At 45.5% G+C, this 10,067-nt stretch overlaps 1 long non-coding RNA gene across 1 annotated transcript; it reads left to right on the top strand.

Moving 5' to 3' along the window:
* Positions 1-282: 282 nt before the first annotated feature.
* Positions 283-9,855, top strand: LOC121148570. Its single transcript, XR_005882569.1, has 3 exons — positions 283-310; positions 9,503-9,629; positions 9,762-9,855. It is a non-coding gene; the product is annotated as an uncharacterized LOC121148570 (long non-coding RNA).
* The last annotated feature ends 212 nt before the right edge of the window (positions 9,856-10,067 follow it).

The raw sequence follows: 10,067 nt of genomic DNA, 5'->3' as shown, positions 1-10,067 counted from the left end.
AAGTAACGGTTGTTTCCTTGAGTTTGTTTTAGTTTAATCAGTGCCAATTGTTGAAATTGCTGATACTGCTTCTACAAAGCCTTCATTGTGCTTGTAAAGCACTACTCTTGCCCATGGAAGCTGATTGCTTTTGTTCCTCCAGCCATTGTGTATGCTTTCTGCCTTGACATTACTTAGCACAGTAAGATTCACTAAGGAGACTGGGCACAAGCAAGAAAAACTCATCAGTCCCTCTGCCCACCTTCTCTTGCAGGTGTAGCCTTGCAGCCCGCTCATGCTTCCAAGGCTGGAGAACACACACACACCTTCAGTAAGTTGTTTGTTTACTTCTCACCTTGTTGTACATTTCATTTTAGGAAATTTATGGTGGTTTTTAAACCAAAGTGAAAAAGCAAGTATAAGAGAAAGAAGGCAAAACTTTCGTAAACAAGAAATTAGAGCTGTCAAAACCTGTTGAAACTTTCTGATGCCATAGCCAAGACATGATTATTACTATTACATGATTCAAATGGAAACTAAGAATTTGTTAATGACTGTAGGATATCAAGTGTCAAATCGTGTTTACTGATCATTTTATTCATTTATTTAAAGACTGACTTGCAGAAAGAGAAGAAGAGAGATATGTCTGCTCTCTGCTGATTGATTCTCCCAGTGGTCACAGTGGTCAGGGCTGGATCATATTACAGAGGAATAAGATAGTTCTTCTGAGTCTCCCAGATGAGTCTCCCACCCAAGTGCTTAAGTCATCTTCCACTGTTTTGAATTTACATTGACTTAGAGCTGGATTCAAAGTGATGTAGATGGTAGCTAAGACTGCTTTGCCACAATGGCATGTTCTACTGAAGAATGGTTTTGCTATTGCATGGTTTCTTTTTGTTTGTTTTGTCTTTAAGATTTATTAATTTGAAAGGCAGGTCTGCACAGAAAAAAAGAGGTGGAGAGACATCTCCCCTGTGCTGGTTTGCTTGTCAAATCACCAGAATGTGCAGAGATGAGCAAGTCTGAAGCCATGAGCCAGGAGTACTGTCCATGTCTCCTACTTGATTACAGGAACCCAAGTGCTTGAGCCATGCCCCACTTCCTTTCCAGGCCTGTCATCAGGGAGTTTGGTCAGAAGTGGAGCATCCAGGATATGTACCAATGTGCATGAGGGATGCCATTCTGTTTATTTGCTAAACCATAAGACTTGGTCCCTGTTCATTCTGTTTGGTTTTCATTTCACATGCAAAGTTTCTCCACTTGGTTATAATGGCAAGAGCTAAGGCAATCCAAAGCCAGGAGCCTCTGTTGGATCTGCCACATGGGTGCAGGTGCTCAAGGACTTGAGCCGTCCTCCATTGGTTTCCAAGGGCAAAAGCAGGAGACCGGATTGGAAGTGGCATACATAGGACCTGAGCTATACCTGTATGGTAAGCTCAGCCCACCAGGCCACAGTTCAGTCCACAGATACTGACTTGGTTCAGAGGAATCGGGCAGACCATGAAAACAATGACATGCTCCCTGCTTCTTCCAGATGATACCCTGTACTGGTTCCAAAGTTTGGAGACGGTTACAACCATAGGCAGTCCTTGAGTACCATTTGTAATATTAGTTTCATCATTTTACACTTCAAGCAGCAATACCTGATTTGCGTTTCTCTGTGAACATTTTTGAATGAAGGACATTGCAATGGGTATCAAGTGTTATCTCATTGTGGTTGCCATTTTCATTCATCTAATGATGAATCATGCTGAGAATCTTCTTGTGTTACTTAGGGTTTTGTTGATCTTTGTAGAAATATGTGTTCAGTTCTTTGTCCATTTTGGAATCTGTTTTTATTGCTTTTGAGCCTATTCGGGAGGTCCAGCCAGATGGCCTCAAGGTGCCAACTGAAGGGGTGAGGTGTCAGTATCCTCCAGCTGCAAGACCCAGTGTGGACAGTTTGAGGGCATGTCCATTTATTGTGAAATGAGCACAACTGTTATGGGTTAGGAAAGAAGATGGGAGCAGGGCAGTGCGTGACAGGCCTGCCACCCAGCAGTGACACTGTAATTGACTCTAAGGCATGTGTATCCCTTTAAACCCTCCAGTCTTGTCACAGGTCATATTCTGCACACACATGCAAGCCATGCCTCAGGTTACGGGAGGTGGGCTGTTTGTCATGCCCAGCAGGTGGTATTGAAGTTGACAGTGATACTATAGTGTAATACAGAATTATTTACTTTGCAACTGATGCACAAACTAAATGAGATTGTCTTGTAACTCTACCACTCAGTGACACTTAATGACTTTTTCAATGTCACAACTATGTTTAATGTTGGGCACGCAATTCCTAAAACCAGCCCACACTGAATGTGCTGTGATGTGTGAATAGGAGAGAAATCTTGGTAACTACAAATTGGCTGCTAATGCTATTGCTTCTCTTTTTCTTTTCCATTTTTAAATTATATTTTTGACAATCTTTACATAAGTAATTAGGGTAAAAAGGTTGAATGGCTACAGGAAAATGGGTAAGACTATTATTTCCATATTGTTTCCTTTACATGTCTGAGGTAAAGGGGGATTTTACAGGAGAAGCCCCAACCAGTCTCCCACCCATCCCAGGTCCCTTACGTGGGGCATGCTCTGAGGGTCTTGCTCAAGTGGTTTTGATAGTTCAACAGTTATGAATTGTTGTCAGTCTCACAACTCCAAGCATGATGAGGTCATTGTAGAATCCACTGATTGACATAGTCCATCATAGAGGCTTGGTTTGCCCAGTTTTTCACTGCCAACATATGGCTGAGGTAGTTGATTAACTTGTTCAGTCCTCTGTCTTTTCATGGCTAAGGTTCTGACTCTGGCAGTTCAACTGGGAGGATCCCTAAAGAAACTTTGTCTGATGTGTTCCCAGACCAGATTCTTGTATCTTCTACCAAGTGCAGGGCACGGCACAGTCCATCTCCGTGATCAGCTGGTTGTTGCAATTGCTGGGTTGGTTGTGTTTCCATCCCTGTCTTCCACTGGAACCAATGGGTGTTGCAGTCCAGCCTGATTCTGCACAGCACACACTCAGCCCTAACATAAACCAGTGGGATCAGCCTAGTTGGAGCAACCCATAATAACCCCCAGCAGGCCCGCCCCCTACCCTGGTTTGCCAGTCCGTGTGGCAAACTAGTCCAGTCTATCCCCAATCCCATTTGGCTCTCGTACATGTCTATGGGTATTAAAGCCCAGTTCCATCTAACCAGCTCCACTATGCAGTCCTCACGGATGTTATTGGGTGTCTCTCTGTCAAGCCACCCCAGCCACTGCCCTGGTTTTCGTGCCCTCCAATAGGAGTGGTAACCCAAGATGGAGGAGCCCACTATTTCACTCCCAGGCCTCTCTCACACCCGATTATGCACTCTGCAGGTGGTTCTGTGGTTTAACTTGACAGAATTAGCCTCCAGTACCGCCTTCTGCCAGCTGATGCTTGGCTAAGCTCAAACAACCCTCACACACTCTAATTTTTGTTTGCACCACGAGGAGCCATCAGCCCAGCCTGGCTTTTCCCTGATCTGGTCCACATGAGGCGCAGAGGTGTTGTAGCCCTGCCTAGTCTGGTCTGCACCCATCCCAGAGCACGCTCTCCAGTGGGAGTAGCTTTCCAGCAGGGGAGCCCCCTATGTTCTCCCTGCCTGTTCTGCCATCTCCCTTCCTGGTTCTCACATGTGCTGGTTGGGCGCTGCGGTCAGATCCTGTACAGGCAACCTCACCTTGGCATTCCATAATGTCCACTGGCTTTTTTTTTGCAAGTGAACCTCACCTGACCACACTCTGTTCTGGTGCTCAGATTTGCCAGTGGATGACGTGGACAGATTCAGCCTGGTCTGCCCCCGACCCATGCCAAATGTATGCCAGTGGGACACTTTCCATGGCCTGTTCTTGCTGTTTCCTTCCATGTTTCTTGCCCTTACCTGCCGGGTCTATGTCCTGCCAGAGGAGTTGCTTGGGCTCCTCCTCAGAACTTCTCCCAATGCCAGATTTCGCACATACCAGTGGGTCCAAGAGCCAGCCTGGCCTTCCATTTGGCCGTCTTGTATGAGATGAGCTGGTGAATGTTGCATCCTGGCCCACCCCACACCCTATTCAAGATCACATTTGGGTGCTGCTGCCTTGGCCATTCCAGACTGTTGTCAGTTCATTAACCTGTAACTGTCAGCAGGCTCCTTGGTCACACCTAATTTAGTCCATCACCATCCCTACTCTTGAGGTAACCAGTGGAGCTAGTATTTCCTTGGGCTTTGGCCCACACATCCCTCACAGAATCTACCCCTGATGTGGTTCTCTGGCATGCTGGTTAATGTCGTGGCCTTGCCTAATGTGACCCATCTTCTGACCCACTATCATGTCGGTGATAGGATATGATCGTGCTAGACAAGGCTGGAGTCTTAGGTTTGCATGGACTGGTGTTCAGTGACCAGCATTGTTCAGTGGTTACAAGTTCTTAGAAGGAAAAGTAACTCTGTCATTGGGAATGTTTAGGATTGATTCACATCCCACAAGCACAGTGGGTTCACCATGGAGGAACATAAGTAGTGATTCAAAGAACCAAAACCTCAGAGCAAGCCATCAGGAGGCAAACAGACAGAGCCTGACACCAAATGGTGCTGGCCACCTGGCCACAGCTCACCACATGCACATGGTGTCTGCAGTCAGGGATCCGAGCATGGAGATGCCCCAGCCTGGGACCCACCATCAGCCAGCTGGCTGCTGGAAGTTTCAGTCCCCAAGTCCAAGGTTGCGCCCCTCCACAATCCCATCCCCTGCCCAATGATGGCAGTGGGTGAGTCCCTGGCCTGCTCGGGCACCTGAGACTTCCCCCCTCAGTGTACTCACCCCAAAGGGAGCAGCCCTGGGAGCCCAGGCAGGTGTGGGCACAGCTCACCATGTGCACAAGGTGGCTGGAGTCATGGATCTGATCCTGGAGACTTATAATGCAATTCTTAAAGTACAACTTTGTCAATGTATTTTATACTTGGTTTTAATTGGAAAGTCCGATTTATAGAGAGATGGAGAGAAAGATCTTCTACCTACTGGTTCACTCCCCAAGTAGCCACAACGGCCGAGCTTCTGGAGCTGAGCTGAACTTAAGCCAGGAGCCAGGAAACCTTTCCACGTTTCCCACACAGGTGCTGGGTTCCAAGACATTGGGCCCCCGTCTACTGCTTTCCCAGGCCACAAGCAGGGAACTGGGAGGGAAGTGAACAGCCAGGATATGAACCATATGTGATCCTGGAGCATGCAAGGCAAGGACTTTAGCTACTAGGCTACCCCACCAGGCTCTAAATATATTTATTTATTTTTGTTAAATTTTATTTCGCATTGTTGAGTTTTATAGTACAATTTCTTAGACACTGGGCTCCCCAACCACCAAACTCCCACCACTTTACATTTTTCCCCAGTTGCTACAATAGTATAGTGCTTCTTAAGGAGTCAGGATTCCATGACTCTTTATGTTATTTAAATATGGCTCAACTTTGCTGGTACAGACAATGTCAGTCCAGCATTCCTTTGTCTACACATTTCCAAAAGTTTCATTGCGAGTTCATCTTTTATTTGGAAGCAGGGATGCATATTGCATTGTTTCCCCAAATCTGAATACGGTAATCTCTCTTTCTCCGTCACTATACATTCCCATGAATGAGAAGCCAAAAAGAAGGTAAGCAACCGGTATGAATTGGAGCAACAACAAAATTACAGCACAATGGAAAACACACCACTGGGTAACTAGCACATGGGTGACAAAAAGAAAACACAGTAGTCTCCTGGGTAAAATGATGCCACCATGTAATCCATGAGCTAGTGATGAATTTGACAAGAGTAAAGAAAGTATTTGGAAGAGTGAAACTAAAGTCAAAACACATGGCATGCAGTCAAAAATAAATAAATGAACAAGTAAATAAAGAAAATGATAAATAGGAATATTATTGAATGTGTTACTGACGTTAGACTCTGCATGCTGGGTTCCTTGTATTAGAGAGAATATTTGGTATTTGTTCTTTTGGGATTGATGTATTTCACTGAGCGTAATAGTCTGTAGCTGGGACCATCTCGCTGCAAATGGTGTCATTTCATTCTTTATTCCATGGAGTAGAAGTGCCACTGTTTCTTTACCCACTCCTCTTTGGATACACATCTGGGTTGTTTCCATGTCTTTCCTATTGTAGATTGTGCTGCTGTCAATACAGGATTACAGATCTCTTCTCATATGCAGGTTTCGTTTCTGTTGGGTATATTCATTCCTAGGGGCAGGATAACTGGGTCATATGCCATGGTTATTTGCAATTCTCCAAGCTGATGACCACAATGGTAGTGCTAGCCTACACTCCCGCCAGTAGTAAAGGAGGGTACCTTTCTACCCACATCCATGCCAGCAGCTGTTGTGAGAAGAGTTTTAGATGTAGCCAGTCAATGGAGTTAGGTGGTAACTCAATGTGGTTTTTGTTCTTATCTCCCTGGTGGCTAGGAGCCTGAGCATCTTTTCATATGTCTGTTAGCCATTTGACTTTTGTGTGTGTGTGTGTTTTTATGTCCGTTCTTTTCCTTTGACCATTTTTTTCAACAGGGTTTCTTGTTGTTTTGTTGTTTGTTTTGTTTTGTTTTGTTTTACTGGATTTCTGAAGCTCCCCTATCACTCGTGTAGTGTGCAAAAATGTTGTCCCAAATCTGTTGGTTGCTTCTTCACTTTGTAATTGTTTCCTATGCCATGCAGAAGCTTTGAGTTTGGTGTCGTCTCATTTGTCCATTTTGGCTTTGACTACCTTTGCTTCTGCTGTCTTTTCTAAGAAGCCTTTCCTTGTTGCTGTATATTGGAGTGTGCTTCCTATGTTTCCTTTAAATAGTTTCATGGTTTCTGGGTGCAGATTGACATGGCTGATCCATTTAGAGCTGATCATCCATCTGATGGTTCACTCCCCCAGCAGCCGCAACGGCTGGAGCTGAGCCAATCTGAATCCAGGAGCCAGGAGCTCTTCTGGGTCTCCCACATGAGTTCAGGGTCCCAAGGCTTTGGTCCATCCTCGACTGCTTTCCCAGGTAGCAGCAGGGAGCTGGATGGGAAGCAAGGCAGCCAGGATTAGAAGTGGGGCCCAGCACGTGCAATTTGAGGACCCTAACCACTGCGCTATCGTGCTGTGCCTGTTTAGTATGATGCTGCAATTGGGCTTTTTCTTAAGTTGTTTCGATTGTGACGTAGAATGTTCCCTCTGTGCTTATCTTGGTTAGGAATTACAGCATGAAGTGGTGTTGGATTTTATCAAATGCTTTCTCTGCATCTATTGAGAGGATCATATGGTTTTAATTTTCATTTTATTGATATGATGTATCACATTTATTGATTTGTGGATGTTGAATCGTCCCTGCACACCTGGGATGAATCCCATGTGGTCTGGGTGAATGATCTGCCTGATGTACTGTTGGATCCTGTTGGCTATGACTCGCCAGGGGAGTTTCCCCAGTTCTTCCACATGACCCACTCCTGGACTCAGTTCTCATACATGCCATTGTGATTTTAAGCCAGTGTCTGGGATAGTGTGCCCTTCCATTTGGCCGCCTTATATGAGCTGGTGAATGTTGCATCCTGGCCCACCCCACACCCTATTCAGAGTGCCAAATGATGGGATGATGAGCTTCTGACCATTTCTCCATTTCCTGTTTCTCCTCCCACTTAGTTAACTGAAGGCCCTGAGACTATTTCCACAGAACCAAGCAGTCCATCGTGAAAAGAGTTGAACTGGTTTCCTTGGTCACTTTTCAATTGAGAACTACCTGTCCAACTCAAATCTGCCCCAAATCAAATTTCTACCCACCGACAACTTCCTGTTGGGATGTCCAGAGAAAGGACACAGGGGTTTGGTGGGTCCTGCGTTATCCTTGCTCCTTCTCCTCTGTCTCCTGCCTGTGCTTCAGGGCTGCAGGAGAAGGCTAGGTTGGGATCTTGAAAACCGTCAGGGAAAGTGACCAAGAAGAGCAGCTTTCCCCTTGGCGTCTGTGCTTGAGGACAGAGTACAGTTGGTGCAACTCTGGTAGCATCTTCCTGTGACACCATTCTGAGGGCTCCTTCCCCTCTTTCCTCTGGGAGGAATGTCTTCTGTCTTGGTATTACAATCCTTCTTGCTATTTTCCTATGTAGCGCGTTTGTACGGATGTTTTTAAGCTCTGCGTCAGAAGGGAGTCCCAAGTATCAGTTCTCCTTCACTCTTCCCCCGTTCCTTCCTGCCTGCATCTTGTTGCTAGCAAAGTCTTTGTATACTCCAAGGTGTCTGGGTGGTTTTGTGCACACCTGGAGCAGGTCCATCCCAAACAAGAGAGTCACAATAGCCACCTCTGCTTGATAAGGCCTGCTGGTAGTACCATGCCAGGTAACACCCAAGGATGACCTTGGGAGAGCGCAGGATGGTTGATGGGCCCAGTCTCCATGGTCGCTGCTTTAGGGCCCATGAGCTATGTCACTTGTTTTGGCTGGCTGTTCCTAATATGGGCACATTTAAAGCCAACTCTAAGGTGCTCGCAGACAAGAGTTCTTCCCCTTGGCAACTCTGCTCTGTTTGGCAGCTGGGGTAGATAAGACTGGACTTCCAAATGTGTTGCTCCGTTTCTTGCCTTTCCTGTTTTACTCTGGATTCCCCTTTCTTCTCTTTCCTTCCTTCTTGCTCCTTTCTTTCTCTGCCAGTCCATTTTTCAAATCCACTTCTAAGATACCTCAAGTGTTGGTATCTGATAAAACCTGTTGCTCCTCTTATTTGAGGAGTAACCTTTTATTTTTAAGATGACTGCAGACCTATTTTTAAATGTTTCGGTACAATTCTGAACAGCAACTTTTTAATTAATGCCTTCCAGTGTTAGGAAGGTGGGAACTGTCCACAAGCGAGTCTGCTATTCTGTGTCGCTACCCATGTCCCCAATCCATTCTCCACTTTTCTCCTTTCTCTTCTAGTTTGGGTGTGCGTGTCTGCTGTCTGTAGAGAGTGGTTTGTGACACTGGACCATTCTGTCTTGTGATGGGATGTTCAAAGCCTACCCATTCCTTGTTCTTGCCCTGCGCTTTCTCATTCACGCTCCTTGCCACATGTGTCTCCTAGGGTTCTGGACTGACACAGGAATCCCAGGAGAGAGGCACTTGTCATAGACAAGTACATCCAGCCACTCATAAAAAGAAAAATAAAGAAGTCCTGGGAATTTCCGCTTGGATTTGATGCCCTGAACTCACTTGTTAAGTGATCAGATCCCAGGCTAAGAAAGAAAACTGTTTTTTTTTGAAACTCTGAATGCTGCTGTTTGTGAACACATTGTAGGAAGAACAGAGGAGGGATGTGTGTGGGACTTTGCTCTGTTTTCTGCTACAAAATGTGAATAGTTCAAAGAGTGAAAACATTTTGTGATGGTTGACGTCTCAGGAATAAGCTAGATCTCCAATGTTTGGGGAATGCTTTGACTCAAAAAGTGATCATCAGAAAAAAAAAGAGAAGGATCCAGAACTGAGGAGACACGTACTTTATAGATGTTGGTGTCATTTGAAGATGTGGCTGTGGACTTTACCCAGGAGGAATGGCAGCACATGGACAACACTCAGCGGACCCTGTACAGGGATGTGATGCTTGAGACTTACAACAATCTGCTGTCCTTGGGTGAGTGAAAATCTGTCCTGCCCAAACAGAAGACTTTTCTATGGTTGACAAGGGAAAGGAGAGTTTCTGAAGTTCCATGCTAGAAAAGACTGGCAGTGATGTCACAAAATCTACATCATTTTCCATGAACAGGGTACAGCTTGACAAAGCCTGATGTGATCTTAAACTTGGAACGACATTCAACACCATGGACCGTGGACAAATCTACAAACCGGAGACTTCCAGGTAGGTCAGCCCATAGTGGGCATTGAAGTTAACATATAGCTCATTAAAGGTTGACTGGAAACCTCTTTCTTTAATTTTTATTCTTTTTTTTTTTCCTTAATATATCTGATGTAAAAGGAGATTTTAAGGGAGAAGCCCCACCCAGAATCCCACCCACCCCAGGTCCCACATGTGGGGCATGCTCTGAAGGTCTTGCTCAAGTGGTTTTAATAG

Source organism: Ochotona curzoniae, unplaced genomic scaffold (genome assembly GCF_017591425.1).
Source record: "Ochotona curzoniae isolate NIBS_2020 unplaced genomic scaffold, NIBS_Ocur_1.0 contig_1588, whole genome shotgun sequence".
Lineage (NCBI taxonomy): Eukaryota > Metazoa > Chordata > Mammalia > Lagomorpha > Ochotonidae > Ochotona > Ochotona curzoniae.
Note: the sequence above shows the minus strand (reverse complement) of the source record. Positions and strands in the feature narration are given on the sequence as shown.